A 20,594-nucleotide genomic window follows, 5' to 3' on the forward strand; every position below is an offset into this window, starting at 1 on the left:
ATTTCCATTCTAGGCAATCATTCTGCCTCGAGAGCTATGTCGCCAGTCCCCATACTGTGGCTTTTTAAATTCACCAGTGATTTCTTTTCATGGTATAGCATTCTCATTGAACAGCTACCAGAAAAATCAAGAATATAGCTGGGAATGTTCTGCACTGCCAGGGGAGCCATACCAGTGTCTAGGGACCACTTTTAAAAATCCCCACATGTGCTCCCACCACAGTTTTGAAGAGCTTCGGACAGGGCCACAGATGCTGGGCAGATCTAAGTGCTGCAGCATCCTCGAGTCCAGCCTCTGGCAAGGACATCCTGTTCCCGAGAGCAAGTCTCCTGAGAGCAAACCTACCTTACATGCCCAGCTTCCTCAAAGGTCAGCAACAAGGGACTGGAGGCTGCTGTTGTATTCTCTGTGGTTGTGTGTGCAGAACAATGACCCAGACCCTGCAGAAGAATCACAAAACAGGAAAAAGGTTGGTCAAAGAATCAGACACATCCTTAAGCTCAGTGCTGAAGACATAAAAAAAGAAAATTTGGAAATATAGCATAGTGTGTGGATATAGAAATGACGGAGAAAGAAGAACAGGATTTCCCTTGCACGGAGATGTGAGTGTGGGTGTCGTGATGTGGGGCTGTGCCTCCCTAGGAGTATGGGGACAATGATGAAGGGATCCCAGACATATCTGAGAAGCCGGATTCTGTGTTTGGATATCTGTACAGCAGTGGTTCTCAGCCTTCCTAATGCTGTGACATGACTCTTAATACAGTCCCTCATGTGTGTTGATCCCAACCAGAAAATCATTTCTGTTGCTACTTCATCGCTGTAAAGTTGTTACAGGTAAGAATCACAATGGAAATAGTTTGGGGGATAGACGTTTGGGGGGGGGATAGATAGTTTGGGGGATAGAGGTCACAAGTCACAGGCTGAGAACCACTGTTCTAGAGTCAGAGAGATGTGGAACCTTCCTAGGCCCAGCAACTTTGCTTCCCTGAGCCTGGATGTGCTGGACCCATTTTCCAAACACAGGCTGGGCATATCTGTGAGGACGAAACAGAGTGAGCTGTGATCTCTGAGCTGTGCTTACCACTCTGAATTGAGAGCATTAGAATGCTCACTCATTGATTTTATGGGCCTTTAGTTACAACATCTGCTCTAAATGCCAGTCAGAAGTTCCTGCATATGTGACAGACTAATGTTGATGTATGCAATTGGAATTACAGGCTGGCCTTGCACTCAGACATCATACTGCTCTGTCTCGTGAGTCCTGGGATTAAATGTGTGTGCCACGCCCACCTGTCAAAAATACGCATTTCTAAAGGCAGTAGTCTCCTGGAGAAAGAATAGGGACAAGCAGGAGCTGCAGCACCTAGAGACTGATTTCACTTTGACTCTGCCTAAAGCCTACTCGCTTCATCCGTAAAACTGCCAAGAGCAGTACATGCTGTAGAACAACCACTTTCAAAAATACTTTAAACGTTAGGTTTGCTTTTCGTTAGACAAATGTTAGATTCTTATTCTTTTGGAAATTCTTCTACAGTTAGTTTTACTTAGAAAAGTTTACATCTGAAAATTATTCATCAGCTGACACGTTGTTAAATTACTAAGTTTTACAACAACTAGTTTGGGTATTCAAATTACCCTGTGTCAAATACACGTGGAACAACTGATGTCAGTAAACGGAAGCACTGTGTCTCCAAGTGGTCAGACAAATCCAGAGATGTTAGAGCAACGTCTCCACAAGGAAAATGCACAGCGCATACAGGTGCTATCTGCCTTCTCCCAGACAAGGCTGCACAGGGCAGCTCTCACGCTGATCACTGCAGCAAGGCTTCATCCCTCTTTCAATCCACTTCCATCCCTCCCCTGTCTTCTGAACCATCTCCACTGTCTCCACACACTCCCTCATCCCGCCCTCCCCAGGCCTTTCTCTGTGCAGTGCCAAGTCACCTTCCACCAAAAGGAATCAAATCATGTCAATTCCATAACTCACCTTCCACACTGATCATATAATCCAAATGTCATAGTCAGCTGAAAACGACACACATCTTCCTTTCTACCCTATCCCCAAGCAGTGTCCACATTGTCTTCAAGGCTCTGGCCACTGGCCTTGTCCCCTGCTCTTAGATCCACTGTTCTCCATGGGGGCAAGCACGCCCATAACATGGCTTATGCATGGCCTTGCTTCTTTTTGTCATTCAGGACTCAGATCACATGCTAACTTCTGAAAACTTTAGGGGGTAACATCACGTACCACAATCTCCATCACAACTATTTCCTGTCCCCTTTATGATCTTTAAAGCGCCAATAATACATGGAATTGCTCTGATTACTGATTTCTTCTGCTTACTGACAGTTTGCCTATCTAACACAAAATACAGGAACCCGTGCTAGTCTTCACAGTGCAGGAACAAGGTGCTCACAAAAGAGGCCAGTATGTGAATATCTGGATAAATATATATGAAGGAATTGATGCGTATTTGACATGCCATGTAACACACTGGTATTTACGGGAGTAGCAAGAGAACACGGTATGGAATTAAGCAGTCTGTGACTCCATATCCTAGAAGACAGAATAACAAACACAGTAGCAATACTTTTTAACATGGACAGCCATCAGAAAGAAGTGGCTATGCCACACCACACTTCACAGGGTTTGATTCGGTGTCTAGTGTGGACCCAGATTTCTACCATTTTAATAAGCACTCCCTGCAAATGTGATGCAGAAATGCATGACCCATTCAGGAAATGGTCTGATGGGGATGGCTTCCATTTCAGTCCTGGACATTTAAAGGGACCCCTACAGGGTTCAGTCATCTGGGGAGTCTATGAATACCATTGATCCACAGTGTGCTGCTATTGCTGCTACCTGCTCAACAGGATGTGTTCCTACAAGGCATCACAGATCCCCTGGTGGTCACACGGATGGGAAGAGAAAAGGAAATGACTCACCTGGTGAGTCCCACATGATCTTGTCACTCTTGCTCAGGTAACAGGCTGACAAGACCACACCACACTTGGTTCTTCTCCAGGAGCTGGTTTTGCATGGAGAGTTCACTGTTTTCTCCCCTGTTCTACTAGAAGGCAGAGTAAGGGGAGAGAAATCTCATGGGGAGGGGAAGAAGGCAGATGAGAACGCTCATGCACTCTACTGTAGTGAATATAGGGATGGAGTAGTCTGTCTGCATCCAGTCAAGTCAACGATGTGCAGTGACATCTTCCTCTTCTTTGTTCATCTCACAGACCCTTCCTATACACACCCATGTACACATCACACACACACACACACACACACACACTCACACACACACACTCACACTGGTGGCACTGATGACTCACATACTGGAAACAAGGGCTCATGTCAGCTTCTTGTCAACCTTCTGCGTGTTCTCTCTGCCTTCCTGTTGTTCTTATCATAGAAGAGACCTGATATTGACAGAAAGAGGAGACAAAGTGTCACTGACAGCTAGCATTTGGTGATCACTGTCTTCTGGGGGTGGTCAGATAATCCAGAATTCTAGACAGATAACAAGTGAAGAGCAGGTCCACTTGAATGTGTGTCCTTGCACGGGCATGTTATGGGATAATTTAAGCATCACAGTATATAATGATGACAAAGTGGTACTCCTTTAAAAAATGGGTGTTTCTGAGTGGACACAAATGCATGAGTAAATCCATTAATAAACAAAAGATAAAAGGGAAACTTTACTCAAAGACAAGCAATGCTTGTATACTAGTAACTGCACAGGGAAGTAGGTATCAGAGCAACACTTAGCAGGCGTCATGGTAATAATCCATATGGCAAGACCCATCCATAAAACACCCCCTCTGTAAACAGTCTACAGCAGACACTGCTAAAATCTGCATGACTGGATGGGAAAACAAGAGGGAAAACACACGAGTACTAACCTTGACCCTTTTGTGTTGGCAAAAATATTATTAGATATTTTGAAAAAAGTTACCTTATTATTCTACATAATACAAATCTTTCTGGAGTTACACATACATACCTAACTCTTCACATGTATCCCCTTCTTTCTCTCCACTGTGATCTCAACACCTACCTGATGGAGCTGGCTGGGAGGTGAAGGAGTATCTCTATGATTCCAAAGATTCCATTTGGGCAAACATTAGACCTGTGGCTGCCTTAGAAAATTTCCCCCAAACTGGGTGTTGGACATTTGTTTCTTTTCTCATAATTAACTTGCAACTTCAAAATACTGAAATTGAAACATAAGCAAATATATGTTTTCAAAGACATTTTCATCATAAAGAAAGAAACCTGACATTTCAACCTAAAAGAGAGCTTTTGTTAAAATCTACCCACAGACATTTGACCACAGTGAAATGTGTGGAAGCTGTAATTTAAAATCCCTGTCACTGGAGATAGCATCAGGAAATATGAAATAATTAGAAAAACTCTGCCCGCTTCTCTGTTGTGCCTAGACACTGAATGGGACAAATCATTGCTGAGAGTAATGATGTATAGATTCGTCGACTGTGGTGATATTTTGTTTGTCCTATGACAATAAAGCTTGCCTGAGAATCAGTGTGTGCAGATAGCCACTAGTTAGCCAGAGAGGACAGGCAGTGTTGGAACTCACCTTTCCCAACACTCAGGAGGTACAGGCAAATGGATCTCTGCGAGTTCAAGGCCACCCTGGGATACACTAGATTGATCCAGTCTAAAACAGAGAGAGAGTCAGGCACTGGTGGCTCACACTTTTCTTCCCAGGGTTTGTTGAAGAGAGGAATATAAGGTGGGAGGAGATAGGAGATCCAGGCATTCAGTCTGAGGTCTTGTAGAGACAGGATGCTCCATTTGGTCTGAGGATTTCATAGAGGAAAGAACTGGAAGCTGGCTGCTTTGCTGTTCTGATCTTATAGATTCAACCTCGTAATATCTGACTCCAGATTTTATTATTAAGACCAATTAGAATTCACTCTGCAATCACCTTCATGCAATGGAAGATACAGGTGTCTGTTCTCCTCAAAAAGACCTATAGATCCAGTGCAATACCAACAGAAATCTAACAGACTTTTCATAAACTAATGGGCTTATCCTGAAACTCATAGTGAATATGAAAAACCAGAGCATGAAAACACCTTCAAAAGGAAAAATCTTGGAGGATGAACACATGACTTCCAGACTCCTTATAAACCTAGAGAAATGAAGACAGCGTGCCTGAGTGGTAATGACAATAAGACAGAAAAGAATATGAAGGGGACAGAAGAGTCACACACGTGTGACACACCTTTAGCAAAGACACAAAGACACTTCAATGAAGCAGGAATATGCTGGTCACCGAGGTTTTTTGGGACTCCCTGTAGTGGTAGGGAGGAGCAGCCCAGCATCGTGACCTTCAGCCTGAGGATCACCCTGTCCTTTGATGACCTTGACCCTGGTAAACTGGGTCTAGGCTGCAGAAAAAACTTTCAGAAAAAGCCAGGATGAAGCAAAGGTTGTGAGCTTATTAATCCTGTGGATAGAAGCTCACACAGAATAAGGATGGCTCATGCATGACGGCCTGAGTGAGGACTAGAGAGAGACACTTGAGATTAGGTGTCAGTACAAAGGGTGTGTGAGGAGGGCAGAAGAGTGAGAAATGTGAAGATTTTTATGGCTCTCAGAGTTACATTGTTTTAAAATTACATGTAAGAATACTTTGAGTCTTTAAATAGGTTCTGTTTTCCCATTAGGAAAAATATACAATATGTTATTAAAAGGTCAAAAATAAAAAAATAATCTTTTGAAATGTTCTTATCGCTTTTAAAATTTCTTTTAGTAAATTAAATTTAAGGTTAATATGTGATTTTACAAGTATTCTTGTCCTAAGTAAGCACAATTAATTAATTTATTTATATTTGTTGAATATTTTTCCATAGGGAAGTTTGTGCACCACATGAGTGAGTACCTACTGCTCACAGAGGGAACCAGAGTTTGAGATGTCTTGGAACTGGAGTTACAAACAGTGTCAACCATTGGGTAGGTGCTGGGTATCAACTCTGGATCCTCTGGAAGACATTCAGAAATATAAAAGAATGAACCCTATCTTCAGACCCCAGTTTGTTTGTTTTTATTTTTAAACTTACTTTGAGATGTTTTTAGGGATAGTTGCATCATATCTGCAGGTAATTTTGGCTCTATCAGTTGGGCTGAGGCTTCTTGAATGTCCTAAAAATGTAAAAATGATCACAGGATGAGGGGCTGTGTGTTCCCTCTCATATCCCCTTCAATGCCCTGTCTTCTGTCTTATTTTGGGACAAGCAGACATCCCCATGCACAAATATAAATATAGACAAGTTGTTTATCTCAGGATACAAAAGTCAACCCAAAACAAACAAAGGATCTACACAGGACTAGAGACATCTCCGAGGTTAAGAGTGCCTTTGGCTATTGCAGATGACCTGACTTCAGTTTCCAGCACCCATATGGTGGCCGACAGATGCCTATAACTGCAGAGCCAGGGGAACTGACAGTCTTTTCTAGTCTCTGTGGACATCGGCACTCAAATGCGCATATCGTACACACAGACATACAGGCAGACACTCAGTACATAGTGAAAAGAAATCTAAAAGATAATTGATCAAGAATACAACCTAGAGCCTGGAGAGATGGCTCAGTGGTCAAGAGCTCTTCCAAAGGTCCTGAGTTCAATTCCCGGCAACCACATGGTGGCTCACAACCATTTGTAAAGAGGTCTGGTGCCCTCTTCTGGCCTGCAGACATGCACACAGAATATTGTATACATAATAAATAAATAAATATTTTTTTGAAAAGAATACAACCTAAACATGAATCGTGTAGGAGAAAACGAATGAATTACAGACTAACTTCTTAGATATAACAAACCTCCTTTCATTAAATGAACAACTGGATTGTTAAGAACTCCATAAAGTGAGAAAATGTCCACTCTTCCAAATATATGTTAGTAACATATTTTTCCTGCCTGGGAAAATGAATGTGGGAACTTGTTTATCAGGTGACAGTCTTACTGTTTCCAGATTTCCCAAACCTCAAAAAGAGCCAGTAAGAAAATAGACATTTCAGAAAATAAAAGTTGGCCAGAAGGGTGAGTAGATGCTCCACTAAGAGAAACATACAGCCACAACATGCTTAACACTTAGGGAAGAGAGACAGGTGACTCTGAGGGGACTCTTGACACACCCATAAAATACTCAGAAATAAAGACTTGTCATACAAAGACCTGGCAGGTTGTGGAGGATGAAACTCTCATACCCACTGCTGGTGGCCATGGAAAACAGGACAGAGACTTGGAAAAGTATTTCCCAATTTCTTGATATGTTAATTGTCATCTGACCATCACATTCCCAAATATATAACCTGGAGGAAGAGGACATATTTTCTTTTAATGACTTATTTATTTCAGTTCACACCAGCTTTATATAAAAGACACTGAAATTGAAAACAACCTAAACAACAGGCTACAGGTAAATGACTCATTTCCCAAGACTGTCATGGCAGCTCCCAACTGTAACTCCAGTGCCAAGGGATCCAGTACCCTCTCTTTGCATCCATGGGCACCAGGCATGCATGTGCTCTTCATACCTATATGTAGGCAAACATATATACATATAAAATAAAAATAAATTATAAAATTTTCTGTGTAGCTATACATTGCTACACCATTTAATATTAAGAATGAACAATTATCATAGGCAACAAAATAGATAAATTTAAACATATATTCAAGATGAATGAAGGCCAGATGTCTCTAAACTCTGGTTCTATTCTAATACATTCCAGCATATATATTAATTTGTCTATAATATCAGATTGTTTTTTTTTTGAGACAGGGTTTCTCTGTGGTTTTGGAGCCTGTCCTGGAACCAGCTCTGTAGACCAGGCTGGTCTCGAACTCACAGAGATCCGCCTGCCTCTGCCTCCCGAGTGCTGGTATAATATCAGATTGTTGTAATTTCCTGCAGACAGGGTAGGGCAGTGGTTGGGAGTGAAAACCTAACTAACATAGAAATGAAACTTTATGGATTGGTAAATAATGAAACTTTTACCTACCTGAGTATAAGAAGATGTCTATTGTCATTATGGGGAAAAGTAGAAAAATAGTAATTACGTTTAATATTTGATGACTTGGACTGCAGAGATGGCCCCATGGTTAAGAGGACTTGCTGCTCTTACAGAAGACCCAGACTGGGTTCTCAGCACTCACTTGCTGGCCCACAATGGACTGCATATCTGTTTCTAGGGGAGCAACACCCGTTTCTGTCCAAAGCAGCACACCCTAATCCTGAAACCAGAGCAAAAGAAACATACACTGACCCTGAGACTAGAATCAGTTCACTGGCCCTGAAACCAGAGTCCAACGTTTAAAAAAGGCCAGTGAAATAAACACATTTGCCCCTGAAACCAAAGCTACAGAAACACACTCTTCCACTTACCAATTCGGCAAAACAAACTAACCAATATCTCAGCATTAAACCAACCAATCCCTGAGCAGGAAAACCAGCAGATCATTGAGCATGAAACCACCCTGTACCTGTTCAGTTGGGAGCTGCCTTTCCCACTTTTGCAGGGTCAGCCACCTCCTGGACTCTTCCCTCCCAGTGAATCTCTTGAATGAGGCTTGGGTGAGACCTTCTTTGCCTAAGAAGAACAGAGAAGCAATGACTTCAACTGGAGACGAGTGGAGGAGAGGGGAGCAGAACTGGAAAAGCTTCTCCTAGCAGAGTAGAGTTGTTACTCTTCTGAGGATCTGAGCAGAGCTGTAACAACTTTGCTAGGGAAACCCTCCCCTACCAGAGCAGAGCTGTTAATTTGGGAAAAACTTTCCCTGAAGCAGGGCTGTGAGCTTCTAAGTTTAAGGTGAATTTGTGGTATTCCTTGGCTCCTGACTGCCAGGATCCCTTTCCATCTGAGCAGCAATGCTTACAATATACACACAATTTTTAAAACATTGCAGTCATTGGGTGCCGGGAAGATATCCCCAGGCTGCCTGACACCATTCTGTTCAGGCAGGTGCCACACACCCACAGGCAAGCCTGCATTGTCAAAGCCTGGGCTGGGGAAGACATTCACAGGTCGACCCGCTACTTCCAGGAAGCCATTATGGTGAGCAAAATGTGTGGTGGAGAAATGGGAGAGAAAGAGCAACAGAACTAGCTATGATAAACGGTGCAATGAAGGATGTGAAGGCAGTGAGGAACAGACTGAGGAACAACCTAAATACCTTCAAGCTCAGGAACATGGATTCAAAACAAACTTCTTACCCAGACCCAGAAAAACAAATGTAATATGTACTCTCTCATGAGTGACTTTTGGATAAAAAGCAAAGAAAAACCAGCCTACTTTCCACAACCCCAGACAACCTAGACAAGAAAGAGAGACATTGCTGGTCTACATAGGAAGGAGAAAAAGACAAGAATTCCTGAGAAAACTGGCCATGGGGGGGGGGTCAAAGGAGAGGAGGAAGGGGAGAGTATAGGAAGGTAGGAAAGCAGAGCTAAATGTATAGCTCAATAAAAGCAATAAAAACCAAACTTCTTAGATATAACAAACCTCTTTTTATAAGTTGAGAAGCTTGTTGTTAGGACGTCCATCAAGTGTCAGCTGTATGCTCTTCCACGTAATGGTTGATAAATGAAGACAATGCCCTGATGGGGAATTCAAGTTTGAAAACCATGCACCAGATTAAGGAATCCTTGTATCTAGGATACAGAACATCTCACAGACATCATTAAGGTAAGTGCTACCTATGGCTTTTCATGTAATAGAATAGAGATGATTCTAAGTGACCAAGAGTATTGATTTCATAATAAATGTAAATGTATATGAATACATCAAGCAAAGAAAAATACTCTTCAGGTTACCTGTTAAGATAAAATCTTAACACCAAAACATGGACGCCTGGTAGTCCAATGACCCGCGGACAAAAGGGGGGTCTTGGGGGGCAGGGCGGGGACAAGTAGAACACAGGACACCATGCCAACAAGCTGAAGGTGCACGTGCTCCCTTTCGGGGGTCCTTGAGGCCTGCCCGGTTGGCAGACACTCACCTCTCTGGGTGGGTAGCCTTAATGTAGGAGCAGAAAACTGTTCCTGAGCAAAGAACCTTTCAGAAAACGCAGGCTTTGGGGGGAGGCCGTGTGTAAGAAAGACAGCCCTGCAGAAGGAGCTGGGGGAGGGGGGTTTGTGCTCTTTTCCTGGACAATCTGCCCCTGGATAGCACACACTCACCCGTCCAGATGGAACTCCTCAGCACATAAACAGGGTCGCCTGGTAGCCCAATGATCCTAGACCAGGATGGAGGGGGGAGGACTTTGGACTTTCCACAGGGCAGGGAACACTGACTGCTCTTCAGACTGGAGAGGGAGGGGGAGAGGAGTGGGTGGAGGGGGAGAGGAGTGGGAGGAGGTAGAGGGAAATGGGAGGCAGGGAGGAGGCGGAAATTTTTTTCAATAAAAAATAAAAAATAAAATAAAATAAAACATAATTGACAGAAAAAAAGATAAAATCTTAAAATACTGACTTTTAAGCACATATCCCTTAAATGTTACACTGAACACTTAGAAATGAACAAAAAATAATAGCCAATTACAAATAAAAGGTAACCTGAGATAAAAATTCTGATATTTGAGAAATGCTTAAAAGAATATGCAATTAAGAGATATTTTTGAAACCCACAATAATTCTATGGGCTCAACTTTAGTGGCAAAATGTTACTTTTTCAAGAAATATACCAATAATGTGGCATTTTTTTGAGGAATGTGATGGCTAATCTTGGTTGTCACTAAGACTATATCTGAAATCAACTAAAACTCAAGTATCTGGACTCTCCTGTGAGAGATTTTCTTGATTGGATCATGTGAGGTGAGAATATTCACCCTAATCATCATCTCTGTTGGAAGTCCACATCAAAGGACGTGGAAGAGGAAAGCTTTTATTTTTGCTTGCTCTCATTCTTATCAGCAATGTCATCTACCCTGCTTCTGAGGCATCCCTTTGTTGGAGTTAGAACCTACATTTTTGTGACTCCAATAGTGACTGAAGAAAAGTAGCAGGTCCCTAAGAATCCTCTAGATCTCCAGTGCCAAACTGGGACTGCTAAGACATCCAGTCTTGTTGACTGAACAACTACCATTTATGGCTTTTCTGCCAGACAGAGCCATTGTTGGTTTTGGGAGGCACATTCTACCAATTATATTCCTTTAGATCAGTGGTTCTCAACCTTTGAGTTTGACCCCTTTCACAGGGATCAGATAAGACTATAAATAAACACAGATATTTACATTGTGGTCCATAAAAATAGCAAAATTACAGTTATGAGTAGCAATTAAATAATTTTGTAGTCGTAGGTCACCACAATATGACAAACCGGATTAAAGGATCACAACATTGGGAAGACTGAGAACCACTGCTTTAGTGAGATCTGAGTAATGCAATGGATAAGGAAAAGCTCAGGAACAATAGTAGATTGGAACACACTGTTTTCGATGCAACAATAATCATATGGGAAATAATACATTGAAAAGATTTATGAAAGCTAATTTTCCTGTAGCTCTATGGACTTCTGAAACTTGATAGAAGACAACCTACCCACTCTCCAGATGAATATGGAACATTCGCCAACACTAACTCCACATGAGACTGTTAAATTTGTACACAAATGCATGTATGGATTAAAATGTTGCAATTTGCAGGTAGTTCAATTGGTAAAAGAAAGGCACATATACTTATGCCTGCCTGCTGAGTTCAATTCCCAAGACCCATGAGGTGGAAGGAGAGAACCAATCATCACAAACTGGTTTTGGGAGGCACATATGTATCTAGGCACTGATGCACTGAAAGGCCTCTTTCACAGCAATAGAAACCACGGCTTAGCAGAAAAGACAAAAATATTCCAAGAATGGTGACCTCTATGCATCTATTAATGTAGGAGAAGACCCAAGTTTTCCAGAAGGTCTGTAAAACAATGCAGACTAAGTAAGGATAAAAGACCCAAGTTTTCTCTCAGATATCGAATCTAGAGTTGAATTCGTTTGTGAGTGTGGCTGTGTGTGGTCATGCTTGCAGGTCATAAAACTAGAAAACAGACCATGAGGAGACGAACAGGAGCTTAAAAGAGGAAGGAAAAGAGAGGGCAGTGAAATATGTGGGCCATGAAAACAGAAGATGCAACAACTTGTAGATGAAAGCACAAAGGAAAAAATCTATTTCTAAAACAATGTTGAGTAAACCAGGAAGCATATGAACCCAAGATACATGAAATGATTGATATAGTCAAACTTCAGAAAAGAAAAAAGAAAAAACCTTGAGATCATGTTGAAGGAATTCTGTTTCTGGTAGACAAAAAGAGAGCCACGTAATTATAATGAGGCATGCAGTCCAAGGGATAAAGCACACTATTTATTATAGTGCTGAATAAAAGCAATTATCAAACCTGAATCTCTATGTCTACATAAATTATTCTGCTGGATTATCTTGGGGATAAAAAACCATCATCAAAAGTAAACGTAATTGTTTATCAATATGAGACATGCTGCTAAAAAGGGCTAAAGGAAGTTTCTAAAACAAACAAATCTTAGAGGAAACAGAAATATCTGGAAGAAAGAAGAAGAATATCAATGCAGAATATGATTAAAATATATACGTTTCCTTTTCCTTTTAATAGCTCTCAGTTCTGTGTGATGTTTGAAGCAAAAAGTATAAGTGATGTGATGTGGTCCTCTATAGACACAGAGTAAATGTATTGTAGATTCTGTTCTTACAATGATGATTGTGAAGGAACTATAATTGCAGTAACATCAAATAGGGTTAGACTTGAAGGCAATCACGATATCTGAGTAGCACTAACACCGACCAGAGAGATCTGGGATAGCTGATGCAACATACTCACTTCACAGTGCCTTGATCCTTCCATCCAACTGAGATGGCAAGGCATTTAGGCACATGAGATCACATTTAACCTCAAAGAGCTGCTAATGAACAGAACATGAGGTATTGTTATCATATTGAATGGTTAAGGATGGGTAAGGGAACTAACTCACCCTTAATGTCCCAACGTTCTGCTCAGTCTGGCAGACATCACAGCACACTGGGTTCTTCCTTAAAACTCCTGCTTCTGGGTTGCAAAGATTAAACCCTTTACTTTACACTAGAAGGTAGCAGAAGGGAAAAGAAAACTCATGAAGTAGAGGAAACCAGGATGAGGAAGCACATAAATCCCAGGGGATGGAATGATGGTGCCTTGTCTGTGCAGACGACATCAATGGAAGGTACACAATGATGTTTTTCCTCCTCCCAGGTCATCTCACCACCCTGGGCATATACAGTGATAACTGTGACTGCAGACACATACTGGGAATGTGAGCTTGTGCATTTCCCATTCCCGTGGCAAGAACTCCCCCTCTCTGTGTGCACTCAGGCCCCTACTTTCATGCCACAGCCTTCCATGGGCAGCAAAAAGGGGGCAAGGGAAATCCGCCAACCACATAAATACACAGGTTTTGTTTTCTCTCCATTCAGGCCCTGAAAATTATTCTTTGAGGTGGGCATCATTACTTCCTTTCCACACAGGGGCTCAGACAGCGCAATGCTTAGACCCAGGAAATTCTCCAGAGGCACCAGATGAACACTGATGCCATCTTAAATGGATTCCTCTGGCCAATATTGGGACAAATGGAGCATGGAAATAGAGAACGGCAATAGAGAGGAGAACAGTTTGGGAAAATGGGTGTTGAGCCTTACTGATATAGGTCAGCACATGAGTAAAGAAATATGGAGATAAGTAAGCAGTATACTACACACCAGGTCATCATTGAAGAGGACCAGGAGAATTATAACACATAACCTATCACAGCAGTAAGTGATTAACTAACTTTCACAATATATATCCAGGGACATATCTGCACAAGCATGAGCATATACACAACACACACTAACAAATGTCAATGTAAACACACAGCTCTCACCTCAAAGGAAGAGGAGAGTTCATTCTGGAGTCAAATATCTGTGAGTAAACATGAGTGAGACAGGTTTATGTTAGAACAAATTACATGTTACAATGTGGAAACAGTTTCATGAAGTTTTTATAATCACAGAATGAAGAAACTATAGACTCTCCTTAAGTACATGGGTGATAATATTAAGTAGACTATTATGGTAAAGCAGAGAAACCACAGCTACAGGCACTAGCTGCTATGTGATGACACGCAGTCGTTTGACTGGTAGAAACTTAAAGCTTTGATAAGGAGACATATTCTGATATTTTAAATGTCAGGTCCAACGTCATCTGTTAGTGACAAGGTGTTAGGTAAGTCCAACACAGGGGGCCCAAGGAGTGGCTACTCATGGGCTCAAAAGAACACAAAGGAAATTGTAATTAGGCCCTGGGACTGCGACTTCCACCATCTCCATATCACTGCAGGTCTAAGAGTCAATCAACCAGGCTTTGCAGACCAGCCTCTGCCAAGGAATTTCTGTACACACACACACACACACACACACACACACACACGACACCTCATTCTCACTCTCCTAGCTCCCTGGTGTTTACTGAGAGCTCAAGGGGTACAACCACATTACAACAGATTCATCTCTGACCACACACAGGATGGTGAGAGCTACTAAATTATGTGGTCTGAATGAGATTCCTGTGACGATGGCCATGGACTTGTCTCTGGGACATTTCTCTCATTTGTTTCAGACTGTCAATAATAACCTGTAAATGCCGATACGAAAATAGGGACAAGCTGCATTACACATCAAATATAGTTTTCATCATGAAATAATCCATGCTTGCAACAAAAAATATCCTTTGTAAGTTTCATTGACACTTGTTTCCTGACAGTTTACAGAAGATTTAATAATTTGTTCACAGAAAAAACAATACGTATCAATTTGTTTAAAAAATAATAGCAGTTATAGATGAATCAAAAAGTACAAATATTTGTGCATTATCCCGACAGATAGATCCATAGTGCTGATAGGCCGAGAGATTTCCAAACATTGCTGAATTGGAGACAACCTGTCTTAATAAAGGACAACTATGTTCACGGCTCAAACAATTCATTATTAGTGAGATGTCTGTTGATTCAAAACTGAGCTACAGATTCGATGCACTAACAATAAAATAGCACTTATTCTTTTTAAAAATTGAGTGGATAACTCTAAACATTGTAGACTAAATATATAGCTTGTGTAAACCTTAGAAACAGACAAATGTTAGAGAACAGCATTGCCTGATAGGAGACCTCTGTGTGAACCTACAGTAACTGGACCAGCATGCTATTGAATCAAAGTTGGCGAGAAAAAGTCCAAAACCAACATTCCACGCTCACATCCACACATTTACAGACCACTGCCTATATCGAGTCAACATTTTTCCTGTGTCTGATGCTGGCATCAAGCTTGTGTGTAGTGCGTGTAGTGTGTGCTGAGAAGAACTGACCATACTCCTGCTGCAGCCTCCCAGGCACTGGGATTACTGGCATATGTACCATGATTGGATAATTGGAGAACTGATGTTTCACAAATAAACAAGGCAATTTGATGCATAAAGATGGCCTTTCAGGAAGCAATGCTGAGGCAAGTGTATATCCAAACCCATAATTATAAACTAGGACCTACATCGTATCATATGTGAAGACCATTCAAAATAAATTACAGATGTAAAAATATAAAAATCAGCCTATAAATGTCCAACAGAACACAAGAAGAAAATCCCTGTCACTGGGTTCCAGGAAAAGATTTCGCAGACAAGACACCGAATAAAAACCGTAATTGAAGAACTAGAGAAGGTGGGATCTTACAATTGAAAATCTCCTGCTCTTCCAAAGACATGGATGAGAATTGAGATGATAAGTCTGAGGCTAGGAGAAAAGTTAGAAATACATATATCTGATAAAGCATTTCTATGAAACATACGGAAAACCTCATATGTCAGTCAGAAAGTAGTCATTGAGACCCGTGAAATATTTCAGGTGTGCTTTTCAAGGGGGTGTTGATAGGATTGCCCCCTTTATAGAGATTCATTAGAGATATTAAGGCCATAAGCAGTGTCTTAGGGATTCTGAGGAGAGATCAGGGCCACCTGGCAGGGCGGGCCCAAGGAAATGGAAATTAAAATGCCAGACCGGTGCCAAGCACAAAGTGTCCCACACCTGCAACCCCTTCACGAGGCAGCCAAGGCAGGAGAATCACTGAGAGTTCTGAGCCAGGGTAGGACACAGTGAAATGCTGTCTCAAATCCAAACAAAACCGCAGATTACTAAAAAGAAAATCCTCTAACCAAGTGAGTCTTTTACCACTCATCTGAGACATGTAGGGTAATTATTGACTAGCATTTAGGCTTTCCCTCTTAAATCTCACCGGTCCTATGGGCTAGCAATCTCATGGCCTTTTCACAGAGAGGGACATGTACAGACAGGTCTGGGGAAGAAGGGGGTAGTGGAGAGGAAGGTGCTCGCTGGTCATCCAGTGGTAAATAAAGCTGGGAATAAATACCTGAATATTAACTCATTCGAATAATATTAAAACTGTTCAAAGAGAAAACAATTGCTTTCTTTTCTGTTTGCCCAGAGATCTGACTGACTGCAACTTGGAAAGACAGCCCTGCTATCTCACTTATCTCTTACATCTCACCGATCCATGGGCGAACAATCTCAAGCACAGAGTAGGAAGTCGGGATCACAGAGTGCTCATTTGGCCTCATCTCCCTCCTGTTCACTCTCCCACAATTCCCCTCCTGGACAATGGCTCCAGCACAGCCCTGTACAGAACAGCACAGGAGGAGGCAGAATGGTCGCAAGTCTCTCTCCTTCCGGAGAAACACAGGCTGCAAACCCCGAGGTAGGAGTGGTCCTACTTGGGTCTGGAATCCCTGCATCTGCCTCCCAACCCTCAGAAAGATTCTGGTGCTCACCTCCGGGAATCCATAAGCTCAACTCAGTCCAAACACCAGGAACTGAATGCTCCTTTCCAGGACATCGTCCGGTCGCCATTTGAAAAGAGTCGCCATAATGACCCCGGTTTCTATGACAACCGCAATGCTGCCTCCCCCTTAGTAACCAGGAATGGCTCCGCCCAGCCCTCCCTTACTTCCTCTCAAAGGAAGAACTCTTCACCCTTGTTTTCACCCAAGAAAGCATACCCATTAGAGAAACTGTCCCCACTACGAATGCAGAGCTTTTCTTTTTTTTTTCCGCTCTGTGAACAAAGCATATCCCTAAAAGCCCGACCACATTGTACTCACCAGACCATGGTGGTATCTATGGAAATGTCGTCACAAAGATGAACATTGCTGTCACGGTGACAAACGAGCAATTTCATTCCAATAATTAGCTATGCATATATGACCTCATCACGGGAATTTAAAGTCTGGGACACCTTGTACAGAAACATCCTGAAAAAGAACAGTCAAAGGTTAAAAGAACTGCTTTGGAGATGCCGGGGATCGAACCCGGGGCCTCACATATGCAAAACATGTGCTCTACCTCTGAGCTACATCCCCACACCTGGTAACAGCTTCATCAAAGCCCTTGTGAAGTCAGAGGAACCGAGCCAACATTCAGAGTCTCTGCAAGGGTCTGCATCTGGTCCTTTGAGCATATTGGATTCCAGGTTTAGTGTTTTGATAGGATTCATGGGACTTTTGTTGCATGAGAAAACAATCTATTTTCAGTCAAAGGAAAAATAATAACAATAAAAATAATAACAACAACAAAAATAACAACAAACCTTATGCTCTTTAAAGCAAAGTAACCTAACAATGAATGATACTTTGAAGTACTCAGTCCCATCAATTTTACTTCAACTTTACCTTGCAGGTGGTTCAACATGCCAGTATCATGCGGAATTAATAATTATATGTTGCTGATATGCGGTCATATCTGAGAGTATGAGTAGCTTCCTGAAACCCTCTCTAGCATACCTTCTTCCTCTTTTAAAGCACTAATTAGGTTCAGGGCTTGAAAGGCAGTTTTTATAATCTTGGTCAGGCTGCTCATTTTGTTTCTTAACGTTGCCAATACTGTCCATCTCTCCATTTATGGCAATAACTAAATGTGCGGTAGCTATTGGTTCATAAAACCCTAAGGTACTGTCACTTTCTGCACGTTTATGTATCTCACCGCACGCTTTGTAAGTTTCAAAAATGAGAGGTTTTCTGAAATATGTCCTCCTTTTCACACATCATCTAGTATATGTCTCAATATACAAAATCATTAAATAAATATTGTATGTATGTTCAGATGAGTGAGAAAAGTGAGTATTTTTTAGAAAGAAAGCAATCTATCTTTTTTTCATTTACATGCTTATCCAAGTTTCTATTCCCTCTCCTCAGCCCATTCCCTCCACTTACCCCCCCTCCCAGCCCACCTTCATCCACTCCTCAGAGAGGGTAAGGCACATTGCCCAGAGGAAGAAGCAAGGCCTCCCCCACTATATCCAGGCTGAGCAAGGTATCCATCCAAAGACAATGGTTTTCAAAAAGTCAGCACCAGCAGCAGGGATAAATCCTGGTGTCACAACCAGTGGCCCTGCACTCTGCCCCAGCCATAAACTGTCACCCACATTCAGAAGGTCCAGCTTGGTCCTATGCTGGTTCCTTCCTTGTCTGGCCAGAGTTGGTGAGCTCACAACTATTTCAGTGGGTGTCTTCATCATGGTCTTGACCTCTGCTCATATTCTCACTCCTCCCAGGTTTCAACTGGAAAAAATTAATAAAGAGTACCTGAGAAGATGCCAGACTATAGAAGACTGAGTCCACATAAGACATTGCTTAACCTCAACAATTATTGGAATACTACAAAGAATGATATTAAAACAGGCCTTTAATATATAACTTCTAGATAAAGACAAGGAGTAATGGCAAACAGGTGAGCTAGTGTGGTAGACCGAGAGCTACCTAAATTAAGTGAAGACAAAAGCAAAAAGAGAGGGATGGAGGGATGGAAACAAAAGGTAAATGAGGGCAACGGAAGAAGCAATAACATCTCAGTACTGACTGTGGTCTAGGTTTGAGATGTTGGTGGATAAGTACTGATACCCAAATGACCTAGAAGTAATAAAATATGAGTCAGTGTATCTCTGTGAGCCATGACCCTTTTGTGTTATCTTTCTTTCTGGGAATCATCCTTTCAATTTCATTCATAATAGATTTTCCCCGTAATCTATCCTGATTATAATTTTCCTTCCCTCTACTCCTCCCAGTTCTGCTCTACCTTCCCTTCTTTCAGGATCCATTCTGTTTCTATCTCTCAGTAGATAATAATATGCTTCTAAGAGATAACAGCAAAGTGCAACAAAATAAATTAGAATAAGACTTTAAATCACAATTATCAAATTGAAATTGGATGAGACAAATGAACAGGAGTAAAAGAGCCCACAAGAAGACCCAAGAATCAGAGACGCACTTCTTCACACACTCAACAGCCCCACAAAAATACAAATAAAAGTTCTCCTAAAATACTGAAAGAGATAATATATACATTGAAGACCTGGTGCAGACCCATGCCTGCCTCATGCTTGCTGCTTTGGTCTCTTTGAGTTTCTGTGAGTTGATTTAGATGGATTTGTACTCCATATGGTAATCAATCTACCTTAAATTCCAAATAAAGCACACTCGTTATATACTCCAAGGACACTTTACCCTACCACAAGGACACTTCTATGTGATAGTTGCATTTTATCTTATTCTAATTAATTTTGTTATTTTTTATCTCTTAGGAACTTATTGTTTTCTAATAAGAATCAGAAAGGAGGTGGATCTGGATGTTATGGGAGGAGGGGAGAAACTGGGGAGGTTAAAGGGAGAGGAAACTCTAATCAGAATATATTTAAAGAAAAATGTGTCTTTTAAACACAGGGCGAAAATAAGAAAAGTATCAGGATAACTATCATGATTTCATGCTTCTAACATAACCTTGCTGTACAACTGTCCCTGCACACAGGAAAGGCCTCCCTTCTCTCCTCGCTTTCACTCAAAGCAAAAGTCCTTCCTTAGAAGGCTACCAACTGAGAAGCAGAACTAAGGTGACCTAGGTGGGGACTCAGACAATTGGCAGAACTCACTTTTGCAAATAAACTGTCTCCTCTCAGGAATTTTTGCATTATAGCAGTGAGTGTAGGATCTACCGTGAAGACATAGCTAGGGATAAACAGTAGGACTGTGGAATATAAGGTAAGTCTTTTCAGAGGAATGTCTAAGATAGGCCATCCACCTATGACAGAAAACTGCAAGATTTTTCTCCAAAACATTGACTAAGCAGTCAAGCAACATTTGAAAACCGAACAACAACAAAAACAAACAAACAAAAAATGCCCAAAAGTTGTATAGCTGGGTCTTGAGGTAGACTGATTCCCAATCTGAGAAACCACCATACTGATTTCCAAAGTGGCTTTATAGGTTTTCACTCCCACCAGCAGTGGAGGAGTGTTCCCCTAACTCCATATCCTCTTCAACATAAGCTGTCCACATAATTTTATCTTAGTCATTCTGACAGGTGTAAGATGGTATCCTAGAGTCATTTTAATTTATGTTTCCTTGTTGATTAAGGATGTTCAGCAATTCCTTAAATTTCTTTTGGCAATTTGAGATTGTCCTGTTGAGAATTATCTGTTTA

The 20,594-nt window shown here is 41.5% G+C and overlaps 4 long non-coding RNA genes and 1 other non-coding gene across 8 annotated transcripts; all 5 read right to left on the reverse strand.

Annotated features, from left to right (window-relative positions):
* Positions 1–374: 374 nt before the first annotated feature.
* On the reverse strand, positions 375–6,104 carry LOC121437029. Of its 4 annotated transcripts, none has more exons than XR_005972921.1 (5): positions 6,088–6,104; positions 4,059–4,214; positions 3,338–3,420; positions 2,947–3,068; positions 375–440 (listed from the first exon to the last, which is right to left on the reverse strand). It is a non-coding gene; the product is annotated as an uncharacterized LOC121437029 (long non-coding RNA). The 4 variants fall into 4 exon arrangements; XR_005972920.1 differs by having other exon boundaries at positions 2,947–3,071; XR_005972922.1 differs by having other exon boundaries at positions 2,947–3,071; positions 3,334–3,420.
* Positions 6,105–6,112: 8 nt separating this feature from the next.
* Positions 6,113–8,230, reverse strand: LOC121437030. The gene is made up of 3 exons (XR_005972924.1): positions 8,091–8,230; positions 7,203–7,339; positions 6,113–6,169 (listed from the first exon to the last, which is right to left on the reverse strand). It is a non-coding gene; the product is annotated as an uncharacterized LOC121437030 (long non-coding RNA).
* A 329-nt stretch (positions 8,231–8,559) lies between these two features.
* Positions 8,560–10,269, reverse strand: LOC121437250. Its single transcript, XR_005972946.1, has 3 exons — positions 10,210–10,269; positions 9,533–9,627; positions 8,560–8,620 (listed from the first exon to the last, which is right to left on the reverse strand). It is a non-coding gene; the product is annotated as an uncharacterized LOC121437250 (long non-coding RNA).
* A 6-nt stretch (positions 10,270–10,275) lies between these two features.
* LOC121437251 lies at positions 10,276–16,917 on the reverse strand. Its single transcript, XR_005972947.1, has 4 exons — positions 16,895–16,917; positions 13,944–13,981; positions 13,020–13,126; positions 10,276–10,334 (listed from the first exon to the last, which is right to left on the reverse strand). It is a non-coding gene; the product is annotated as an uncharacterized LOC121437251 (long non-coding RNA).
* Positions 16,918–17,410: 493 nt separating this feature from the next.
* Positions 17,411–17,482, reverse strand: Trnaa-ugc. The gene has a single exon. It is a non-coding gene; the product is annotated as a tRNA-Ala (tRNA).
* Between the last annotated feature and the right edge of the window lie 3,112 nt (positions 17,483–20,594).

Source organism: Microtus oregoni, unplaced genomic scaffold, assembly GCF_018167655.1.
Source record: "Microtus oregoni isolate MIOR12 unplaced genomic scaffold, Mior012 000050F_ref0000143, whole genome shotgun sequence".
Lineage (NCBI taxonomy): Eukaryota > Metazoa > Chordata > Mammalia > Rodentia > Cricetidae > Microtus > Microtus oregoni.